Source organism: Lissotriton helveticus, chromosome 3_1 (assembly GCF_964261635.1).
Source record: "Lissotriton helveticus chromosome 3_1, aLisHel1.1, whole genome shotgun sequence".
In the NCBI taxonomy this organism is placed as follows: Eukaryota; Metazoa; Chordata; class Amphibia; order Caudata; family Salamandridae; genus Lissotriton; species Lissotriton helveticus.
In genome coordinates, this window is record NC_136061.1 from 316,349,906 (window position 1) to 316,375,172 (window position 25,267).

Consider the following 25,267-nt stretch of genomic DNA (forward strand, 5'->3'; position numbering starts at 1 on the left):
GCAAGGATTTTGAAAGGACACTGGCATAGACAAATAGAGCTCACAGTCATCTGCGATAGTCTAACAAAACAAGCTACCCAACTAAGGGCTTTTGTGGAATGGTCCCGCCCAGAGTCAGAAAAGCGCTGGTTATTCATAGATAGGACTCTGGCTGGCCAGGGCCTATGGAGTATCCTTGTCTCATCATTGAACAGTGTCACACTTGGAACAGTAATAATTCTGGGAGTAATTGAAAAATGGATATACATGTGCATATATAAATACTTAACTATAAAGTGTTTGGAGAGGGAGCATTTTTTTTTATTTAGTTGGTTAATTTTTGCTCCGGGGGGAGGGGGTGGGAGGGTTGCTTTCGTTAAGAGGTATTTGGTCACTCCAGCTGGGAACAATTATGAGTTTATGTTGAAGCCTTTCAAAGGGGGCAAGTTAATACTGTTACTGGTCCCATTGGAATTTAGAGAACTACTTGTAATGAGAGACATAGTTGGTAACATCTGGCAGCAGGAAGTTTTTCAATAACCCAATAAACTCAAACAACAGATCTCAAGGAAGCTTTATACAGACTACCTACTGTGGTGCCGCAATAAGCAGAGTGAGGCAAAGTACAGACAACCCACTCCCCATGTATTCCAACACCCGTACCTTCTACAGTTATTGTAAGTGAAGCCTGAACAGAGCTGGGGAAGAATGAATGGTGGAGCACAAGAGCGAAGAGCATGTTGTGTAACAAATAGTGCATTGATGGCACATTAGTCTGCAGCTCCATGGCACGTCATCTGTCAGGGCATCAGGGTGTGAGAATGGTTCTGGTTGGAGGTGGGTGGTCACCAATCCCAATTACCCTTGGCTGCTCTTTTTTCAGCATAACAGCAGGACTGAGGAGGGAAGCTGGGATGGCATTGCATGGTCTAGTGCATCCAGTTATGAGACTCTGAAGTGGAATCATAAGGAAACATTTACTGGTTCCATCTATGTTTTGGGAGCCAATATCCCACACTACTCAGGAGTCTTTCATTTGCTGAGAGGAAGACGACACTGGGCAACTGATGCAGCCACTGTGCACGGAGAACAAAACCTTGTTTTTGATAGGCTGCGGGGGCAGTGACAAAGCCAGGGGAATTGGAAGAGTAGGGTAGGGATCATTTCTGAGAAAGTTTAGCAACAGCTTTTTTGGAAATAAAAGTTAATAAATATTAATGTTGCAATACACAATATTAGACACACCTGTGCACCAGTGGCCGGCACAGTAGTTCCACATGGCCTGCCCTCTGGGGCACCAGTATGTAGTAGTTTTATGCTCCATATAGGTACCCTATATAGGCTCAGGTAGTCACCAAACCCTTCACCTATATTCTCCCAACCATTACACTACATAACGATTCTTAGTAATGACCTTTTACCTAGTTACGGTAATGTCCAAAGATGACATGGGGTTTTCTCCGAAAAGCTTAAGCCTCATTCAATATGCATGAGAATTCTTGGGATCACAGCAGGAGAGCAGGCCTACCATCTACAGCATAATAACTATGTATAAGGGTCATTCCTTCCGTCATCCCAGTCTGACATGACACAGCAAGGTATATCCCCAGGGGGTACCACTTTGGGTATATATACATCATCTCTTGGTGAGATAGTCAGAGAAGAAAAGGACTTCCATGCCGACACACTGACGCTTAAGCTCCTGCGCGCAGAAACTCCAGCTTGCAGTGGTCTGACATCCCTTGCGGGGTGTTCATCTCGCGACCAAGACGGGGGTCCCACAGTCTCCGACTTCAGGTAATTGGGTTGACTTTATCCTAGAGGGATTCTTGGCTTTACACCCACATATATGCTAGGTACATTCGGGTACATCTAGTTAGGGACGCATCGTAGAAGTACGCATTTTACTGTCATGTATTTTATATACTTGCCTGTATACATTGTTTTTGTACGATGGTAGAATTCTACCATCCTTTTACTCGGTTAGTGCTTATAATCATTTATAACTGTTACTGTCTAATGGTTGTTTCAGCACACCTATTTTACACTAGAATGGCGCTGGTTCAATAAATACTTATTGAGAAACATCCCCGCCGTTTATTCTGTGCATCTCTCTGAGACGCAGTGAGGACGAGTGACTGAGCGAAAGGTAGTACACCGTTTCCACAATTCTGAGGGGCAGGGTTGTCATGTTCGATAGTTGCCAATATTATTCTCTCCTGGTATACAGGCTGACATATTTGGGAGGGGTGTCCAGACTCAGTCTGACTCCATCCTACAGTATATGATGTCTAAACGGGCAGATCATATATAGGTTTATAGTAACTACACAACAGTAGTTTTGACGGTACACACATGGACCATACGGCACTAGTACTCATAGGGCACCAGCGCAGGTGGTGTACACTAAGTTCCTCTCACTGTTGTCCATGTAGGTGACGCCGCGGAAGCCGCACTCGGTGCACAGCTAGTCCTGGAGTGCTCCCCAGTAGGGATGGTGTTAAGGGGATTTTGTCAGGCTTTTTATATGAGGCGCAACAGACTGCGAGTTCATCCAAAGAACACAGTGGCACAGCTGCTAATGTTTAAGCTTGCCATGTATGACATTGCCATCCGTGCACTAGACGTCTGTGTGATACTTCCATTTCTTATGTGTGACATTTCTCTGGGAGTAGGGCATTTCCATTCTTTTTTACAATATGCATTTCTGGGGGAAAAAACTTCCTTTATGCAAAGTAAATGATGGTTGGGGTATCTAGGTCAGTGCTGGAGGGACACAAACCAAGTGAAGTGGGTCACTTTGAGCAGCGGTCAAAATTTCACTATAAAGTGAAATGGGTTTAAAATGTGTGCTCCTCTACTTACTCTGCACCCTACCAGAACTCAAACACAACAAACCTTTAGCAAGTGGAATTGCCGGAGGCTTTCTGGACTCCACAGCTGTCCAGGGATACACCTGGGGCAATTCACATAATTTGCAGGGAAGCCAATAATATTTACTGTAACTGCATCATGGTTCAGCGACTAAGTGACTTCAACACAACCAATCAGATTGGTTCTTATGTTCGGAGCAATTTTTTACTTGCTTGGAGGGGAAAAAAAGCTTTCCACAACTTTCAACAGCTTTGTGATCCGAAACCCTATAGGGCACCCGCTAAATATTAAATAGCAAGCTGTCATGTGAATCCAGGCCTGCATTTGGAAGCCTCAACAAAGCAGCCTGTTTCAAAACTTTCGAGTGTGTTAAAAAAAATCTAACGCTGCACTTGAGCTATTTAAAAATATATTTTCCATGAACATGGGGAAGGGCATTTTTCAAATTGTCATCCTCTGATTTTCTATAAAAAAGAATGCATCTTAAAATCAGGGAAGACCACCTAGAACAAAACACGAAAGGAGGATTACAATAGGCCAGGAACATGATGCATGTAATTTCTGGCAGGAATGGCGTTGTGGTCAGTTGTAGTTGGTTCTGAACTGATACGTACCAGTTTCTCTTTGATAAGAAAGCAACACTGTTTTAGTTAAGTGGGGCGCCTTTAAAAGCAGAGTCAATCCGTTCTTTAAAGCCGGAGAAGTGGTGTATTTCGAGACGTCATTTTTGTTTGTTAGAAAAAAATGTAAACCTATATGCTTATAATGGCTTCTTTACTCAGTTAACAGTTTGTTTTCAACTTTGCTGTGGTGAGGTAAGATACCCTCTCTCTTACCTAGTCTCTCACTCGCTTTTTCCTCTCCCTTTCAGCTCGTTTCCCTACCCCTCCTACTGCTGCAGACATTCTGATCACGGAGTCTCTCTTGTGCCCCAGTACCATTAGTGTGGACAAGCAGCCATGTCAACAATAAGTAACAAAATAACAGCAACAGCAGAAAATGTCCACTGGCAATAAGAAAATACTAACAGTTATAAAGCTCCTCAATTGGACTTGAGTTCAAATATTTTTGGGAAATTTTATCTTTTTGATTTCAAACAACTACATACGAGTTTCCCAAAATGTTTTTTTCCAACAAACCTGCATGCTCCATATTTGAAAAACACGCTTATCCCCCCCCCCCCAAACCTCATTTTGAGAATACGGACATGTGTAGCACTGCCATCTTTAAAACAGCCAGACCCTCTGAATTACATACAGAGCTAGTACCGCTGTAAAGCCAGCAACTTCCAGGGTACTGGTGAGGAGCCAATAGCTCCTGAGCTACCCGTTGGAGACCCCCTAAACTGGAATCTCTCAATTCCCTTACGCAGGGTCAATTCTTCAAAGATTACTGCATTTTAACACCTGCAGAACTGGGATCATTAAAACAAGCGTGCAGAAATTCTGCCTCTGGATGCAGAAGACCTATTTCTATTTTAGACATAGTAGATAAATAATATGACATTTAAAGACACAGCGGATGCTACAACTCACGTCTTGAACGTCTCTGCATGAATGGGATGTCAAGCTTCGTTTTGTACTTTTTCATTGTAAGAGCGACATTTAAGACAGTAAAAAAAAAGTACAATCTGATGGTAAAATGCGGTTTCTATCTCTGGACGAGGTGCTTCAAAAGTTCAAGATTAGACTGCAGGTTGTTAGTGTGAATATTACTGCGCTCACAAAACAGGGTTTCTAGAGTCTTCTCAGGTCTTTCAAAATGTACATTTCATTCTGACGCCTATATAAGTGTCCTTTTATAACCATCGTTAACTAGAATTAATAAACACAAATCACGGACTGAAACTCACAAAACAAATCATGTATCCACACTGTTTTAATTCACAATGGGACAAAGTATATTCAATACACCAAGCAATTTTTCATGTAATATAGGACGGCGAGTTCGTTTGGCGGCTTCTGTCCCGATTGACTCGGCGCGTATACCACGGAGTTTGAAAACCCGAAGTTCTCAGGCGGCTGTGCCCCGGACCGTATAGGTGACGGTGCGATCGTTTCATTAACAACTGAATTGCCACCACCATTTTAAGGCAGTCGACACGGATGAAGTAAAACAACCCTATGTGATGTCACTACGTATCACCGTGTGATTCTAGACCCGCAGGTTGCCTGCCCCCACCCCCGTTTTGGTCCTGAAGAAGACCCCACAGCAAGGGCACAACTGATCCCTGCATATAATAGAGGGTCGAAACGTCGACAGCTACCTTTCCTTTTGTCAACTTCACGCCATCATTGTAACAATAATTGTACTATGTGGAGTATGCCATCTCATTTAATTGCCTGAACCTCCGGTCATTTTTTGTTTCGTATTTAATTCGTAAACATAATATTGCTAATTGTCTGATTTTATTGTCACTAATTCCTTCTATCCTCACATCCTCACTTGACTATCACCTTCTTTCCCTTGTTTCCTACTTGGGCACCACGCAACCGTCCTATATTACATGAAAAATTGCTTGGTGTATTGAATATACTTTAACCCATTGTGAATTAAAACAGTGTGGATACATGATTTGTTTTGTGAGTTTCGGTCCGTGATTTGTGTTTATTAATTCTAGTTCACACTGGGACCCCTTCCTCCTAGTACTATCAGAACCCAGGTCCCAGTGACTATGTTTGGGTAAACCTCCTCATATATACCCTTTTATAACCATCATCAGAAAATTATTAACTAAGACTGAGCACAGTGCTGAACATTAAGCCTGCGGATGGATGACATTAAATTCAGCTGCAGTTCCTCTAACTTAAATATCACTTTTTTGGATGTTAAAATCTATGCATCAGAAGGGATGTTGGGGACCACATTGTTCCGCAAAACAACCGACCGGAATAAGGGACTTCATTATACCAGCCACCGCCCCAGAAGCCTTAAACAAAATTTGCCCTTTGGGCAATTTCTTCGAATAAGAAGAAACTGTTCGAATAAGGAGGAATATTTCTTTCATGCAAATGGATTATTACAACGTCTTCTAGCCAGAGGATACCCAAAGAAATTACTAAAACATACATTGAAACGCGTTTGGTGGGTCCCGCGAGAAACTTTACTTAAAAAAAAAAGTACGACCCGAACAAAAAAGGATTGTATGCGTTACCACGTTTGGCCCTAATGCCAACCAGGTACGCAAGTTGGTGACACAAAACTGGCATTTAGTTAAGAACTTACACAGTGATCTGAATGAACCACCACTTTTTGCTTTTAAGAAAAAAAAAAGTGTCGCGCAACAGATCGTAAGGGCAGCATTACCCCCTGCCCATAAAACAACTCTTAGAAGTTTGTTGGGACTTGCTCCAGTAGTAGGTCACCATAAGTGTGGAAACTGTTCCTGTTGTTCGCAGGTAGAGGAAGGTTCTGTATTCAGTTTCAATGGAATCCACTGGAAACATGAGGTCTTCACAAATTGCCTGTCCAAAAATGTGGTATATGGGATCACATGCCCTTGCCCTAAACTATATATAGGAAAGACGACCCAGGAAGCACGACAGCGTATTACGCAACATAAATCTAGAATAAGGAAAGAGACACCAAACGCCCCTTTGGTACAGCATTGGGTGCTGCACAAACACAAAGAGGAAGATTTACGTTGGACTGTCATCTCTAAGATCGAGAAGGACCCCAGAGGTGGAGACATTCAAGGCAAACTCAATCAGCGTGAAGCTCTACTAATAATGAAATATAATACAGCAATCACAGGGCTGAATGAAATTTCTGAGATCTTCAAAGGAAGTATAAAAACTCTGTGTTGATTTATGCTTACATTCATGACGACCAGAATAGGTAGGTTTTCACAGTGACGATTGGTCCATTTTTAAACCAGGCTTTGGTTTATTTCTCTTTAAAACTGACTTCAGCAATCGCAAGACAATGGTTAGCTGCAAGTGACTAAACATGTCTTCACTCCTATTAGAGCACATGCTTTATACGATTTTATCAAACACCCTCGTTTTCTCTAAGGCTTAACTTTCACTGTTTGTAAAGATAAAGAGGGTTCAATAAAGTTGCCTTGAATTTTGACAACTCTGAAAAGATGCACTTGCGCTTTAAATTCTTTCCACTGTGTTTCTGGTCATTGGACCATGTGACCGCGATGACAACCAATTAATTACATGGAAGGGAAGAACACAGAAGTACACTCTTCCGATACTGTGAGAGGCGCCCTTGAAGTGATACAAAGGTAACTATGGCTCTTCGTCGTCCCGTTGTATTGAAGTGCATGCCGTCGTATCAGTTCTTCTAAAATCTAGCTCATCTCGTTGCAGGGCGCACAACGCGAGATTCGTTCCAAATTATTCACATCATGGCTATGATGTTTCCAGCACAGCTTCTTGGTAAGCGTACACCAGCAGCACGTCTTTAGTTCTGGCCGCCATAATTTCAAAGGTACTTGTTTGACTCATAAGTGCTCCCTTTTCTCGCTCTTTCCACAGGAAACGCGCACTAAATTAAATAGGTAAGTGCACAATGTTGCACGCCACGTCCTTACACATTAGGCTTAAAAACAATTATGCCTGTGCCAAATGCTAAGAATGTGTTATGCTGTTTTTGTCTCTAGTGCCTCGCCAACTGAACATTACGTGTATTGGTGTCTGAATTTCTCATTAAGAAGGTAGGGTGTTTGGGGACCGACAGGTGGTGACGTCATTAGTTATTCCAGTTGCTTTTCGGAATAAGTAGTAAAACCAATGTTTGTTTGTTTTTTAGAGACAGTTGGTCCTGAGGAGAACCCCGCAAATTGGGGGTTTGAAACGCGTCGACCTGGTTTTTGGTCCCTTTTGTCAACCACATTAGATTGAAACTTATCTTTTTAGCAGGGCGCTGCTTTTTATTATATCTCTGACCAAATGAAAATATGAGATGAATAATCATTTATGTGGATATATAAAAATTATTTTTGACATTAGGACCTAAATATATGTTTGTATGAGTGAAGAATGAATGTTTTGGCCATTGCGTGAGTAGGATGTGTTTGGAATTTGTGAACTGTATTGTATATTCTATTTTTGATGTAATGTTTTATATGTGTACATACAAAAAATTCATGATTTGCTTATGAAAAAATGATATTCGACTAGTGAACTAAATGATATAATAAACTAGTGACGAAAGTAACAAAACCGGACCGGTATGTTTTATTCATAAAGGTCGTTATCAGTATTTGAAAAGTAATTTCCAGCACTGGCAGTTGTGTTGTTTGATTGGAACATTAAGCCTGGGCAGGGTTCGAGGAGTTGTGCTATGCCGAGCTCCGCGAAGTGCAAAAACATGTCAGCCGCGCTATGCGGAGATCAGCAAGCAGCTGAGTGCGTTGGATGAATGCTGTTCACGATGATTTTCAGTGCCAGGTACTTGTCTGCATTGTGCAATCATCACAAACGGCACCATGCATAGATCAAGCGGGCGCTGCTTCCTTTCTGCTGCTCAAGTAGATTTTCACTCAAGGGACAGCTTTCTTAATGCGAACGGACATTTTCACAACCCGAGCGGTCGCAAGCATCTGCAACCACTCGCAAAGAGAAAGCTGACCGCATGAGTTGAGAAATGTCGCCGGGAGGTTCATTTTCCACGCTCTCCAACTTGATGTCTGTGATCGCGAACGAGGGAAAATCTCGCCGGGATGTGGATTATCCTTGCTCGCCAACTTGACGTTGACGAACGCGAGCGAGCAAAAAACTCCACTCCACTGAGTTTTTCAGAACTCTGCGAGCTCAGCATAACACAAAAATTTCCACAAACTTTGCAAGCGGAGCGGAGTTCACTGCCCAGACTTACTGAACATGGTCATGAACGTCCAGACATGCAATGCTCTTCAAGCTAAGATGGCTTCATGCACACTTCCAAACTCTTCCTGCCCTGCCACCTATTGTAGGCTTGACTAGCAAGGGTCAGACTGCCAACTTGAACACTAGTTGTATCTAAACAATTCCTTTTACCCTCTCAATGTAATTTACAGCTGGTCAAGCCTCAGTTTTTAGGTCTTGCATATAGACAGCTTTTACCTGCCAGCTGTCAAAACCTACTGTCTACTATATCAATACTTAAGAGTGGGCTATGGGTCAGACCCATGCTTATAATTTGTTAGTTTTCTTGTCATTCACATCTGCTTGCTTCTTATTCGATGGCTAACATTCCTCTTCTTCTGTAGGCCCCACCCATTGAGCATAGATTATTTTGCATCCTTATGTTGGAATGGCTTTTATCCTCGGATGGCTGATATCGGGGAACCTTTTTTTCTTTGAGCTCTCAATAGTATTCGACCAGTTTTCTTTGTCTCCTGCCAATGTGCTGCTTCTCCTAATTGCACTGCAGAGACAGAGACAGACAGACACACACACATACACCTCTCTCAGCTTCACTCCAAACCACAGAAGATTGCGCAACCGTAGTCCTGATGATATTATTTTATTGATAATTAGAACAACGCGTTTCAACTACCTCCGTAGCCTTTTTCGAGTTTAAAGTGACCTGCCCCACATCGGCAAAATAAGTGAAGCACTTACATAGACATGAAAGAAATACTTCGAACACCGAGTGGGTTACATGCATGAAATGAATAAACAATAGCTTGAATATACCATTGTTACGGCAAATATTATTTCCAATGCAAATTCATCTCATTTCGGTTCACAATTAATTGCAGATAATTTCAAGTCATTCAGGGCATGGGAACGGAGTGTAGACATTAATGACGAACTTGCCAAGTGGCCGAAATCATAAAAACTGATAGCAGACTATACATTTCCAATATCTTCCTTACATGATGATATTCCAATGAAATAGTAATTCTGTAATGATTTAATGATATTCAATGGCATTTATAAATGTCACATATATCTTGTAAATATAATGTAACATCAGCCTATAATTTTATACTTCATCGTGTTATAAAAGCTTCAAGAGCTTATACAAATAGAGCAGTAAAAAGTGCTGTGCATGCAATGATGTGATAATTATGCCACATATGAGTGTAATGTACTCAAGTCAATTGACCCAGGTATAAGGGCCATTATACTATATGTGCCAGGTTGCCAGAATTAACTAATGGAGCCTACTAATAAAGCGAAGCATGCTCCATGTGACTGACACTGTGAGGTTCACTCCATTTAAAACAATAGTCATCAAGTTGGAGACGTAAATCACGTGGGTGCGCATATGTCAGACCACTCAGCCATAACGCTAACACTGTTTCCTCAGGATATGGGTGTGCAATAGCGATGGACTGTGGATCGCACTATATTGGTGGATGGCACGTTAATGGAAAGGCTGAGTCAGGAATCTCAAGAATTCTTTGATAATAATTTGGGAAGTGCTCCCTTAGGTATAGTTTGGGACACTTATAAAGCCTTTTTAAGAGGGAGAATTACATCGGCTCAAATACATAAGAACAGGCAGAGGAAGGCGGAAATCTAAGACTTAGAAAGAAAGATTCAGACTCTGGAACACAGGATACACAATAATGGGATAAGATGTGAGGAGGGGCAAGCTTCTATTCAGGCTCAAATTAAATTTAGTAGACGTGCTAGAAAAGAGGTTACAAGATAGATGGCGCGCTGGTAAACTGGCTCATTTTAACTACGGGGAGGTGTGTGGCAAGCTTTTAGCATGAAATATAAAAAGCGACCAGGTAAGAAGCTACATAAAGGAGCTAAATTATGAGATAGCAGGAGGCCCAATAAAAGTGGGGGATAGTATAGAGGATTTAATACTAAAATATTTCAAGCAAGTATATACAGAAGACTTGAATACAACAGGGGCCGAGATACTCGAATGGCTACATCAAGAGCTCCCACTGGAAATATCAGAGTGTCAGAAGGAGGGTATTAATGAGGAGTTAACGGAGGAAGAAATTTGGAAGGCCATTAAATTAGGGAAATCAAATAAAGCAGCGGGTCCGGATGGCCTCCCTTTGGAATTATATAAAAAATTAGAGAAAGTTTTAGCTCCGGTTTTAAAGAAACTTTTTTCTGCTATATTTGAAAAGGGAGAAGAGATCCCTCCCTCATGGAATGAAGCTACTGTTACGCTTATATTAAAACCAGATAAACCACCAGATTGTTGCGACTCGTATAGGCCTATCTCGCTTTTAAATTCTGATTATAAGATCTATTAATTAATACTAGCGGATAGGCTAAATGGGGTGGTGGGAGCACTCTTGCATGAGGATCAAAAGGGGTTTGTCAGAGGGAGAAATATAAAAGATCTTACGTATAACCTCATAGGCGCCATCGATCTAGCCTCGGCGGAGAAATTGCCTTTAGCAGTTATTACTGTTGATGCAACCAAGGCTTTCGATCGAGTGAACTGGCGATATTTGGAGGAAATCTTGAGGTTGTCTAATCTAGGTGGGAATTTCTGTAGGGCTATAATGCAAATATATACAGCCCCATTTGCAAAAGTATTAATAAATGGGAGATTATCCAAGCAGTTTAACATCTGTAGGGGGACAAGACAAGACAGTAGTATCCCCACTACTCTTTAACCTGTATATCGAGCCCCTAGCAGAAAAAATTAGGAAGCATGCTACAATCATTCCTTTCAAAGCAAGAGGATGGGAAAAGAAAGTAGGCCTATACGCCGATGACTTAGTGGTGTATACAGCAATTTGGATTCAGCTCTGCCAGTGGTGTATGAGTTTGCTGCCGGTTTTGGCAGGATCTCTGGCTACGAAATAAATCAGTGTAAAGCTGTTATAATGGTTTGGAATATGGATACACGGGTAGACTGTGTAAAAGAGGAAATGAGATATTTGGGTATAAAAATAGTACAGAATATGGAGCAAATCCCTGAAACTAATTTTCATAAGGTCAGCAAAGAAATTGGGAAATTGCTGCAGAGTTGGTCACACCACCGATTATCAATTTATGGAAGAGTAAATATCATTAAAATGACCATCCTTCCAAAAATCACTTTTCTAGTCCAACATATTCCAATGGCCTTTAAGGAAGAATAGCTCAAGAAGGCTCAGTCCAAAATCTCTAGCTTCATTTGGGCCTCTAAAGGAGTACGTATCTCCTGGAAGAAACTTAGAAGACAAAATGCGAAAGGAGGCCTGAAACTGCTGGATCTTTCCTACTATGCATGGATGTTTTTGTTAAAAGGAGGGAAAAGTTTGTTTAAATCTCCAGAAGAGTCGGATATAGGCAAAATGTATAAAGCCATGCTAAAAAATGTAAAAGGTCGAGACACTGATTTTATACACAAATATGGGGACCCTCGTTACTTTAAAAAGATTCGATTAAAAACTCTGCAGGGGTTAGTTATTACGTTGTATAAAGTTAGGAGGGAATTAAAAATCAACTATTATAGCTGTTGGGCGTCAATCTTTGGCTCGCCAGGATCCTCGGAATGGACTATGGACAGTTTGGCACTACCATTAAAAGAAGAGGGAATATTGCTCTGGGGCTCGGTGATGAAAAACGATGTTTTAATCTCTTGGAAGGAGGCCCAAATACTAACCAAGGGTCGCTTATCAAGATTTAAATAGCTTCAAATGCTGAGCTGGAGTCGCACTGCGGGACTTGGGGCGGGACAGGACAATAAACTGGAATCATCTCTGGCGGCTGGTGCAAACCTGAAAAAAGAGGTGGCACAAGGACAATGGCTGTTGGTGGAGCTGAGTGATGGTCATTTCAACCTGCCGAAAGATCTGTGGGAGAAGAGCTTGCCTGGAAGCTTGTTGGAAGAATTATGGCAAGTATCTTGTACTACTTTATACTCCACAGTACGGCCCGCAAATTTAAGGCGGAAAAGGCGATGATATTCATATGTTCTATGATTGTCCAATGATCCAGGAATTTTGGTTGGAAGTGAGTAATACAATCTCTATTATACTTGGAGAGACTCTCCAGGTAAGCATATCTTTGATTTTTTTCGGAGTCCCTGTTAATTATGCATCACAGAGAAAAAATATAAATAAATTGATCTTTCTCCTCATTCTACTTGCCAGGAGGGAAATATGTAAGAATTGGGTGAAAGTGGTGTCTCCCAGCAAAATAGAATAGTTAGCCTCTATACAACATACTAATGTTTTAGATTCTTCTGGGTTCCATATGAGAAATGGGTTGAATCTATAAAAGTCCGATGATTAGGCCTCTATACCTCACTGCCTAATACTCTGATGGTAGCATACAAGAGCCATAAAGAATCAGCTACCGATGGGTGAATAAGGAGGGCAAGGCGTAGAGTGATCCATCCCAATATACGGTCGATAGGGCAGTTTCAATCCTTTTCTTGATTGAGACCCGAGACCCAAAACTCTGGTATACTTGGGCAATGAGGACAGGAAAAAAAAAAATAGTCTCAAAGAATACAGGGAGAAGATAATGAATATCATGGCAAGTGCCTCATGATGGCATGCTCACTACATGTCACTACTGATACACTTTGGCCTGTGAGGTAAGAATGTGAATCTACACCAGTATCCGTAAAGAATGTTAATACAAATAATAGTGTGCAAGTGATATGTGTAGTAAAATATCACATTCAGAAGCCGGACGATAAAGAACGGAATTAATAGCAGGTCAGTTGGTCTTTCAAGGTCTCATACCACGGACCCTAGTGAAACCCATATGATAAAGCCAGGCTATTTCTCTCTCACTTTATGTACCTATGTGTATCGCTAATTCTTCGCCCCTATTCAATCCATAGGGATTTTTACTATTCAACTGTATAATGTATCTGGACTCACAAGATCCTGAGTTTTTTTCCCCAGTCCCCTCCTCTGACGTTTTTTTCAATCCTATCTATTCCATAGTACATTAGTATTTTAGGATTAATTTCATGTTTAACAAAAAAGTGACTGGTCCACTGGGTAAGTCTGATCATTATTTACATTGGCCCTCAGTTGTTCGAGGACCCTCTTTTTTAAGGGCAATTTGGTACTTCCTATGCACTTGTGGCCACAAAGGCACTCAAGTACACATACCACATAATACGTGTTATATGTAATGTATTTTTTTATTTTGTTTCTTCTTCCTCCTGGAGTTTCATACTAATCGTTGTTTTTACTTGTTTTACAAGCCTAGCTTTCTTGTGCTAAGGTCTCCATAATGACTAAAAAGATCACAACATGAAGGGGAACTTTATTTACTCACATAATGCTGAGAATATTCACAGAATGTCAGGGGGAAACAGAAAAGGGGGCAAAGTAATGTTCCCAATGCCGGCCTAAACTGCTACCTGTATTATTGAGAACTCAAACTCCACCACTTTCTTATTCAAACACTTAACCTTCTCAGTCTTGCATTTTCCAAACTTGTCCCGTTTCAATCTCTTTCTCTACAACCTCCTTCTCCCTCCATCATTACACCTCCATATTAATGCTACTGTCCCACTAGACCCCATCTTTGTTGTATGCTTCTCACTGCACTCCTAATTAATTCTTTCAAGTTTCTCTTTCGCGTTTTCATTTTTAGAGTTCTCCTCACTTGTTTATCTAATAATTAATTAATGTCCTTCTCATCGTTTCTAATTATTCCTTATTCCTTTGTTTCGTCTTTTTGCCTACCTTAAAAGAATATGAATGGACCAAGAAAATTATTTATTTTCATTCCTGTACCTTTCCTTCTATCCTACCCTTATTTGTTCTTACCTTCGGTTTCTCCCATTTGTTCAGTGTATAGCATCTTTCTTATCTACTCATTTTCTTTTCCTTTTTCCCTTTTTGTAACGTAACATCTCTTTCTTCTCACTTAATTTTTTTGTCTTATTTTGACTTCTTTATTTTTGGTTTTACTTCTATCCACTTCAACCCCATTTTCCATCTTGTTTTATTCTTCCTCTTGTTCCTCATAATTCTTGTTTCCTTGATTCTCCTTTTTTTTCTCTTTCCTTTTATGTTAATTTAAGTCTTTCTTTGCTTTTTTAATATTTTCTCTTGTTACTTCTTTCTTTTTTAATCTCTGCTCCTTTGATCCTTTTTTTCATTCCCAATTCACTTTCTTCCCTTCTTTCAGTCATTGGTCCAGCCTATCATCCTTTCTTATATCCTTTTTTGCTTTGTTCTTTTCCCTTTGGTCCTTTCTTCCTTTGTTCATTTTTCTATTCATCATTCACTTCAATAATTCACATTTACTCTTTTGATCCCTTTTCATCTAAAATACGTTCATGCTTTATTTCACATCTTTCTTTCATCCTTCCATAATTTCTTTCTTTTTATCCTATGCTTTCATCATTTGTTTCACATTAGCTCATTTCATGTGTCACGCTCACTATTGTTTTCATTTTAGGACTTCATCACATTGATTCCTATTGTTACGTTTAGGCTCTGTTGATAACATGATTCTTTACCCCAACCATTCACTTTCTCTTGCAGTGCTATTTATGATCTTATTCTTAGAGATTAGTGTCTACAAACAAGTTTGGGTGTCACAGAACTCCAACATCTGGTCCAGTGGGCTTATGCTTTTATCTAAGCTGAAGCAGCTAGGGTGGGCCTTCATGACAAATTTGTTCCTGTACTTTGCCTGCTCTGTGTGTCTGAAGGAAAAATGCACTGATGCTGCCTTATTTGTGCCTCCCTTTAATGAAGCTAGCACTGCTATCACTGTTTGGGCTAATCTGCAAATTAAGAGACAGTAAGATCTGAAAGTGCCTGCATGGACGAGTTGAGGTTGGTTGTAAAGTTGGTGACCTGAAATTCAACATATGATCAGAGGATTTGGGATTGACAGCCAATCGTATACAAAGTGGCTGAAATATTATGCAGGGGCCACAGGCAGGCATCCTATTATAAGGTGACAAAAATGCCATCCATGACTTGCTGTTTCACGTCTGTAGTGTGGTCTAAAACAAGATTAGTAGTGCTTTCGTATGAAATTCATGTAAATCTGGTCTTTTGGTGGATAATTAATGCTTAGTTATGATTTTGAGGAATGGAAGCTTTTGTTTAGTTGGTAGTTGACAGGGTCCTATGTTGAGATGTGTGAGTGCTATTTTAGAGAAGGGTTTAATGTGGGTGGATGGTTGTCTCATATATGGTAACAGAGGGTTGTAAGGTTGTTAGCAATGTTCAAATGAGGTGGCAAATTTAAGAAGCCACATTTTAGTCAAATTCAATTCTTTTATTTACTGTTGTTTTTATATAGCACTCGCTCAACTCAAATAGGTGCATCAGAGCGCTTTTCATAAAGAGACAAGTAAACATTGATATAAACATATCAGAGAAACTGACATTCATGCTGGTATGGAGGAAAGCATTAAAAGTCTTGCAGCACAAGAAGCAAACAGGACATAGGAGCATTGGATGGGCCGGGGAGGGGGTGCAGGGTTGGGGAAGCATGGTTTAGGAACAGTAGACATAAGTGTGCAGCAAGAAGCTAAGATAGTCATTGCAGGTATTCAGGCAAAGGAAAAACACTGAGTGTGTGCACAAGGTGCGGATGATTCTGGTAATTCAGCATGCCCCTAGGAGGTATTTCTTTATGCTAGACTTATATAAGATAAAGGGGAGAACGGAAAGTAATCTGGCGGGAAGGGAGTTCCGTACTGTAAGTGCATTGCTTAGAAACACTTACATTGTGGTAGATATCTTCTTGCATATGTGGGTCTTTCGGCATAATGGGGTTTTCTTCTTGGATTTCGTGACCCTCCAACAAAGTAAAAGTAAGCAGGTGTGGCCAATGTAAGTATTTATAGGTAATGAAGATAGCTTTGAAGATAGCCACTTATGTTTGAAAGAATTGTTTCATATGGTCATATTTTCTTTTCTTAGCAATGAAAGACCTAGCAGAGAGAAGAAAAATGTTACTTGCCTGTAACTGTAGTTCTTCAGTCTTGGAATTTTTCGTAGATTTGTATGCTTGAACCATCCCTATGGTTGTAGTGGGAGTCTCACAGTAGATATAGTGAGTAGTGCAATGTTAAGCATAGCCAGGAAAGCTTTAACATGATTACATTATTAGCCTATTCACGTAATTTCAAAAGACCAAACGCGCTTGCACACTAGCTTCAGTTTCCTGACAGGGGATTGTGCTCTTTGCCAAGGAGCACTATGGAATCACTTCCCCTACCTGTTGACGGCGATATTCTCCCGCAGTCTGCCGCCGGTGCAACCCTCCTTGCTGGATTACATGTCCTGGTGGGACTCAGTGTCCCAGGGTACATCGCTGTCAATTGCCTGCGGCTGCGAGGGAGGAGGCGTGCCCATCGCGCTACGAAGTGCAGCCTCAGCACCGGCGGGCCGCGCACGGACAAAGCCCGAACCAAGGGCGGGCCCGTCTGAGCCCGTCCGAGCCCGGAGGAGGTTGGGCTGGGCCCGGGCTCTTGGTTTTGATTCTCAGTGTACTGTGACAATTACGGTATCTACAGTAACTGTAATTATGTTTATTACCCTGGTATAGCAGCGGTTGTTTAATACTCTGGGAAAGTATGGGTAAAAGGAAGGAGACTTGCATCGTCAGGGGTGGGCACCATGGGGACTCTAGATGCATTTTTAACTAGGGTCGAGTCAGTTTTGAACCATGAAATCCAGCTGACCGAAAAGAGACTCTCCCTGGATACTTTTGCTGTGCAGAAGCGTTCTTCACTGGGTCGTTTAAGCTTGGCCAAATCCCCTGTACCCCCTTGAGTAACTGACAAACATTTGCATACTGTTTCTGGGAGACCGATCACGGCTAGGGTTATGGGAGAGCAGATACCATCGTTGACAGACTTTGACTCTTCTAATATGGGGGAATCTATTAGTGCTACTCCTGTAACAGCACCTGAAGTGCCACTGCCGATGGTTATGTCTCTAGAGCCCGCAGCAGCTATTGCTCTCATTGCGCCATCATCCTCAATACCTGATCCGGGAGTTAATGTGGTCTCAACCAGATCCCAAAAAAAACACATGGGTGGGTTTGACAAGGCTGACTATAGTAGCTAACAACGAACCATTGGCCAAAAGGAGTAGGGGAGGTGCCTTGCAAAAGTGTAAACAGAAGCCAAAGTCAAAATCAAAGCATCAGCCCCTCAAACTGCAAACCTCTGATTTAGTGGCTGAGGAAGCCACACAATGTCCAACATTGCAGACTATGCTTAACAAGAGCATATATACTCCACCGGTCCCGGATTGTGACTCCGAACAATGGAAAAGGCTTGAGACGCTAGTTACAGAACTATTAAACCCCTTACTAAACAAATTATTGTCAATTGAGGAGAAATTGTCACAAATTGAAAGGTTAAATACATTACCTCCAAATACTACGAAATGTTGTTGTGAACGTGTAGACCCTGTAGTAGCTGAAGATTCTGACATCCGCGATAAGTGGTCCCTTGAGGGAACAACCCATTATAGCGGGTTCTAGTCCAGGTGCATATAATTCTGTTGCAGGTGTAAACAAGAGGAAACAGGGTGGGAACGTAAACCCAAAACCCAATCCACGGACAAATCCAACAGCTAATACAACAGGAGAGGGTTCAAGTACCTGACTATCACCGCAAGTGGGGCAGAGGAGGGCCAATGCTATGCATAGTGGGGGAGTTTCATGGCTCTCCCACGATACGCATTATCCGTTTATCCTCCCTGAGGCATCATCACCGCTTGTATTGATATTATGAAATGTCCCTCCATTGAAAGAGGATCAGACAGAATAAACTGCTCAATTTCTGAATAAGTCTTTGCATTAGCTGACCCATCAAGTAAATACAGGAGATATTCGGGGGACTCGCTCGCTAGCCAACTTATAATGGTTAGAAGAGTAGAGTGGTTGGGACCAGGTCAAAAAACGCTGGCGGGAGATTGCGTGGTCTTAAACTTTAATAACCGCTTTATACCTAGATTTCTTGTAGATCGTCTGAGCTGGACTACAGGGGGTGGCACCCAAATTAGAGCACTGCCTTATGCATTCTTTTTCAAACCACCATATGTATTGAATCCCGAAGTTGGCGGAATGGGTGCACACATGAGGGGTAGTGCCGCAAAGCATGACGCATTGGGTAATTTTGGATACATGGGAGTAACAATAGAGAATAGGTTTGCTCCCCTTAGCGGCTTAGACCAGTGTGATTGACTAATCCTCCCTGAACACCCTATTCCCGAGAGTAATAACGGGATAGTCGTGCCTCATATTGTAAAATCGAACTAGGAAGAAAGGAATGATCAACTCTGTGAGCAGACTGATGCTATAGAAATGACGAAACCAACTACACCTGCACTATTATCCTATATGTCCTGGAATATTGCAGGGCTACAGTCTAAGATCGAGTCAAGGGACTGGCAGGAACTAATTGAGCAGAATGAGATTTGTGTATTGCAGGAGACGTGGTCTACCAAACCAATACATCGGTTAAGATACCTACATTTTTATGAACCAGCAATGCAAGGACAAAAGGGCAGACCGTCAGGGGGTCTAACCATAGGGGTCAAGCAGAATTTGCCCTTTAGTATATGTATGACCTCGATTGACAGGCCAGATATTATGGCCATCTGTCTAAAGGCTAATTCCAACACATGCATAATTGTTGTTAATGTTAATGCTCGGGGTCTTAGTGGCGGTATACAGTAAAACAGTTGACATCTTGGAGGACTATGTGGGGGGATTGACCGGTGTCCCAAATCTAATTATTGCAGGGGATTTTAATACTACCTTTGAACCCCTTGATAATGAACATTTTAAATTGACCAAGGAGGAAGACATGTTATGGAGCGTACCCATCCTAGAGCTGCCCCCAATAAAACGGACGGAGGCAGCGCTTCAAATGAAAGCATTGTGCATGGAGAGGGGGATTAGAGCTGTAAATGGTCACTCACCCTCTGACAAACAGGGAGCCAACACATTTAAAAATGGTGTAAGCTCAAGCCGAATTGACTTTATATCTATCAATCTGTAATATTGGTACTTAATTAATGATATAGAGATTCTGGAGAGAGCTGAAAGTGACCATAATCCCCTTTTACTAAAGATGGAAACCATGGGTATAGCCCAACCATCAATCCCAGTCCAGCTATGTTCTACTAGAGAGGTTCAGTTATGCAATAACATGAGAAGGCTAAAATGGGCCAAGATAGTGAGTAATGAGCAAGCACTTACGGGTATGCAGTTTCAAAAACACTGGGAGAGCTACGAGCTATTACCACAAAGCCCGAGCTAAACAATAGAATTATGGTTCTGCATGAAGAACTATTTTGTAATATTAGAACTTTTTTCCTAAAACAAGATAGAGGCATGAATAAACAGAAGACCAAAGATGCCAACTGGTATCATAAGAACTGTAGGGCAGCCTATAAATCATTGGCAGTTGCTATTAAACAACACAATTGTGGTCTATTTAAGCTTGCCCGGAAGAAGTATAAATCAGTAATGCACCAAGCAAAAAGGGACTGGGATGAGCAGAAATGGGCGGACCTTTATGAGGCAAGCAAAGGGAGGAACCAACAGTCCTTTTGGCAACAGGTAAAATGGGGGAGAAGGGGTCAAGAACCCGTGCCCCACAACCATGTAGCACCAGAGGCGTGGGTCTGTCATTATGTATCACAATTTGCCCTATGGGCAGAGGGTGAGAACGAGGATGTCCACACTGCACCGACCTGTGCCACTGTATTACAATTTGCAATGGGAGAAGTAGAAGCAGCGCTGGGTTCGGTTGCCAGTGGTAAACCTCCTGGCCATGATGGCGTACCGGCCGACCTGTTTCAAAATGATAGGGTACTCAGGCTAGAGTATATACTTATGCTAGCAAACACAATTTCTAGTAGTGCACCGCTTCCCGCTTCCTGGAAGGGTGCAGAGATTTTACTGATATATAAAAAAGGCGATTGTTCCTGCCCAGGCAATTATCGACCAATCAGTCTCATAGATGCCATCCAAAAAATTATAGGAAGAATGGTACTCAATAGAATATTAGACTGGATTGATAAGGATATATTGTCTCCATTTCAGGCAGGATTTCGCACTAATGTAAGCACTGTAGATCAGGTTTTTAGGTTTGTTTTAATATATTGGTGTGTTGTTGTTCTGGCTTCTGGTACTATTTATGCCGCCTTTGTAGATCTAAAATCTGCTTTTGATTTGGTGTCTCGAAATAAACTCTGGAGGGTTTGTAAGGATCTAGGTATGCCTGCAGAATTACTATCTGTTGTGATACACCTGTACACAGAGAATTATGCACAAGTACGTTGGAGTACCCAGGGCAATGTGACCAACCAATTTCCCGTATCTAGAGGGGTTCGGCAGGGGTGCGTTTTGGCGCCAACATTATTTTCATTGTTTATTAATGGCGTTGTAGCTTATTTCTCTACGTTCCAGACTGATGCACCATCCCTTGCAGGTATAAGAACGCCTATACTTTTGTTCGCAGACGATACTCTCAGTATTTCTAAAACGCAGAGTGGTTTGCAGATGGCTTTGAATAGGTTCGAGGTATTTTGTAGGGAACGTGGGCTGGAGATAAATGCTAGTAAAACCAAGTTTATGGTCCTCCACAAGCAGCGGGCCATTAAAGAAAGGGTTAAAAAAAAGTACACCTAGATGAAACAGATGTTTTTAATTATCTGGGGATTACAATAGGGAAAAAACTTAGTTGGAAGCCCCAGATAGAAACCATGGCCTTAAAGCACGGTCACCTCGCTGGTGCATTGTTGAAGGAACACAAGCTGTCATTGACCCAACCTATGTATCCACTACTCCAGATTTACAATACTAGGGTTATCACTTCTGTAACCTATGGCGCTCGAATTTTCTAGTGGGCTTATGCTCCAAGAATTGTGAGGTTAAAGTTCCCCATTTTGCGCTCGTCTGCTCCTCGGTATGGACCCACTCCCAATAGATTTTCTTAACAACTTGCTTAGGGGGAGGGGATTGTGAGGTCCAGGATTCGATCAGTCCCAATTGCGTGACCATTTCTCTCAATTTATTTAGCCACTGTATTTTATTCGCGCTATTCAGGGCTATTAGTTCGTCCATCACCAAGGCATAATTTGCTAGTTCTGGGGTCCTTCTTAGGCGCACCCAGAACAGCACAGGGCGAAGGCGAACTATATCTGAAATCGGGCGTTTGCCCATATCATGGAAAAGGGGCTTCAATGGGGTTGAGATAGGGAGAGAGACTAAGTCCCTAATGAACTTATTCTCAGCTTTGACCAAATCAGTTACATTTTCGCATCCCCACAATTCCGACCCATATACTGCAGAGGACAGCGCCTTTCCTTTATATACAGCCAGAGCCGGGGCTATTGGCCTACTAACTGACATACGTTGACTCCTCAAAATAGCTCCCGAGACCCTCTTGGGATTAAACAGCATCTTGGCAACGTGGGAATCCCATTTAATTCTATTATTAATTCTGATTCCCAGGTAGTCAAAATCCTCCACCACCTCAAGGGGCGACCCATTAAGGATAATATTAATTTTCTTAGCTTTTTTTGAGGGGGGCAACACCATCAACTTAGTTTTGGATGTGTTAATGGTCAGCCCACGTTCATCACAAAACAGACTAAATCTGTCTGAGAGCTTCTGCAGCCCCGAGGGGGTTTTGGACAGCAGGAGGGTGTCGTATGCGAAGAGGAGGGTAGGTGTTTTCTCCCCTGCCAGAACCGGGGCATCGGCATTGCCCTCCCTCAAATGGTCTACCACCCCATTGATGAAGAGGGAGAACAATGTCGGGGCCATTACACAGCCCTGGCGAACCCCCCTGTTCACTGGCACACTCCCTGTTAGCTGCCTCTGGTTCCCCCATCTAATTCTGGCATAGTTGTCTTGATGTAGTTTGACTATAAACTCCAGAAGGTAACGCAGAAACCCAATTTCAAGCAGCACCCTCCAGAGTTTATCATGAGGCACCAAGTCAAAGGCGCTTTTGAGGTCTATAAATGCCAGATATAGATTCCCCTTCATGATGGTATCTATTTTCCAATATATTGCCCAAAACCTAAAGACCTGATCCATTGTGCCTACATTTTAGCGGAAACCCGCCTGAAAGTGGGACCGTATATTCCCTTCTTCTAGCCACATACCTACTCTATTTATAATGACCCTGCCAACTATTTTCTGAACTGCATCGATTAAGCTAATCGGCCTATAGTTGGCAGGGTCCTCCTTATCGCCTTTCTTGTAGATTGTGACAACTTCGGCACCCCTCCACGAGTCTGGGACTGGGTATCAATAAAGGATTTTGTTCATTAGGGGACCGATAAACTCAGACCACAGCTTGGGATCATGTATATACAAATCGCCCGGTAACCCGTCTGGGCCTGGCGCTTTGGAGGAGATTATAGTCCTAATAGAGTCTCAAACTTCCCGAGTTGTAAAGGGTTCTGCAAATATACCTTCCTCATTAATGAAATCATTTTGTGCCCTCCCTGACGGGTCTAGCTTATCTACGCCACAATACAAATTTGAAAAATGGGAAAAGCACTGCTGCTCTGTTATGTGATTAGGGAGGGGGTCTACTCCTCTCCTGTTAAGTTTGTTTATCATGTCCCAAAACTGGGTAGAATTCTTTTGACCGGCAGCTATCTTAAGTTGTTGCCAATAATCTTCCTCCCATTCCTTCTTTGCACTTTTAATGCAATCATTATATTCCTTTCTAGTAGTCCTTACTGCTATGGCGTCCATTCTCCTAATGGCAGTTGCTATAGCCCTTCTCTTTTCTCTACATCCTGTCGTGTACGAAAGAGAGCCACTTTTTGTTGGGTTCTTCTTTCTTGGCCCACTGGTGTCTTTAATAACAAAAAATGAGCCAATTTTTTCAATTAGATTCTTATAAGAGTCTAAACATTTTAAACTTTGTTCCGGTGACTGAACAGGAATATCGGATAGGAGCTCCCTAGTTTCTGCCTCTACCAATTCTTTAATATAAGTCAAACTATCTTCTTGGCACATCACCCTATTCCACTTTAATCTGCGTTTGCAATTTGATGGGACTATTTCTTTTGTAATCATAAATAGGCCATTTGATACTTCTCTCTCATCCCCCCATCTTATTTCCATGCAGAGTGGATTGTGATCACTATCCTGTGACTGTCTGACTTCCATATCAACTAGTCTGCTCCAGGAACTAGTATCGAGCAGAATATAATCAATGCGGGATGGGCAACTAAGTCGGTTATAAGTCATTTTGCCATTTGGATCTGAGGTTGTCCTACCATTCAGGGCACAAAGGTTATGTTCTAGTGTTAGGGCATTTAATTGGATCGCTCTTGGCGTCCATTTTCTGATTGGCGCTATAGTTAGAGGCGGAATAGACTGTCTAGATTCCTCATCATTTAATCCCAAGAGGTCTTCTTCGCTTAGGGGTACATATGTACAATTAAAATCTCCCCCTACAATAACACTAGACAGTGGGGGAATACCTGCTAGTGCCGTATCTAGTAAAGCTATGGTAGGTGAAGTTTGACCTCCTGGGGACCTCTAGCATAAATATTAAATGGCTTCATCGTACCTCCATTTTGGTGGGCCTTGATGGAGATATATAATATATCTTGTGATGGTAAAGAGGTGCACAGTGAGTGCCCAATTCAAGGCCACTTTGACCAATATATGCAGTCCTCCTGATGAGCGACCTTTCCCTGGACTGGTTGCTGGAATAAAATGGGTGGAATATCCACTTTTATGCAGAGAAGACATGCTCCATGTTTCCTGGAACATACAGATGTCGAACATGTCTATAAATTCGTTCCATTCTGGATTTGCCATATTTTTTTGAAGCCCCGCTATGTTCCAGGAAAGCAATTTAATAATGTTTGTATTAGTAGTCCTCTCTGTATTAACTACTTCTAAGGCTGGCCTTCCAGCTACTGTTATTAGGGGATATTGAGCGTTGACCATTTCATTAGGACTTTCCTCCACCTGACGGGCAATCTCATCATTAGTCTCCGTAGCCTCCATGTCTAGTGTACTTATGATGGAATCGATCTGACACTCGGGCTTGTGCAAATTATATATTTGTGTGACACTATTCGGGTAGTTATCCTTTAATGGTCAGTCTATGTTGTTAAGGCCCGATACCTCCTCGGGCATAGATTTGGACCATAGGGGTGCGTATCTAATTTGTATGTTAGAGTTCCTGGGTGGGCATGTCCTGTACTCTAAAGCTACTAAATTATCTGCAATTGCTATATTGGCAAACTGTATCTCAATACAGTGTCAGTGAGCAAGGCAAGGAGAGTCTTTTAACATTAATCATGTCCTCCCTAATAACTGATCTGCACCCTCTCACGTGACGAAGCCAATGAATGGCTTTATTACGTATGGAATCGCTATTCTCATAAGTGTTTACAGTTCCCAGCTTCTTGACCCAAGTCATGTAGATAGTACCAGCTTGAGATCTGTATGGTGTATTTATCTGCTCGTTACTCCAATTGGTTGTTTCAGCCATATTGCTATGATATTTTTTATCATCCTGCAAATTTCTACATTGTAGTATTGGCCCCCTCTGGTTT

General features: G+C 41.9%; 1 protein-coding gene across 1 annotated transcript in view; it reads right to left on the minus strand.

Moving 5' to 3' along the window:
- The window catches only part of NXN (nucleoredoxin), a 592,564-nt gene that overhangs the window by 100,179 nt on the left and 467,118 nt on the right, over window positions 1–25,267 (minus strand). The gene's annotated exons all lie outside the window — the stretch shown is intronic.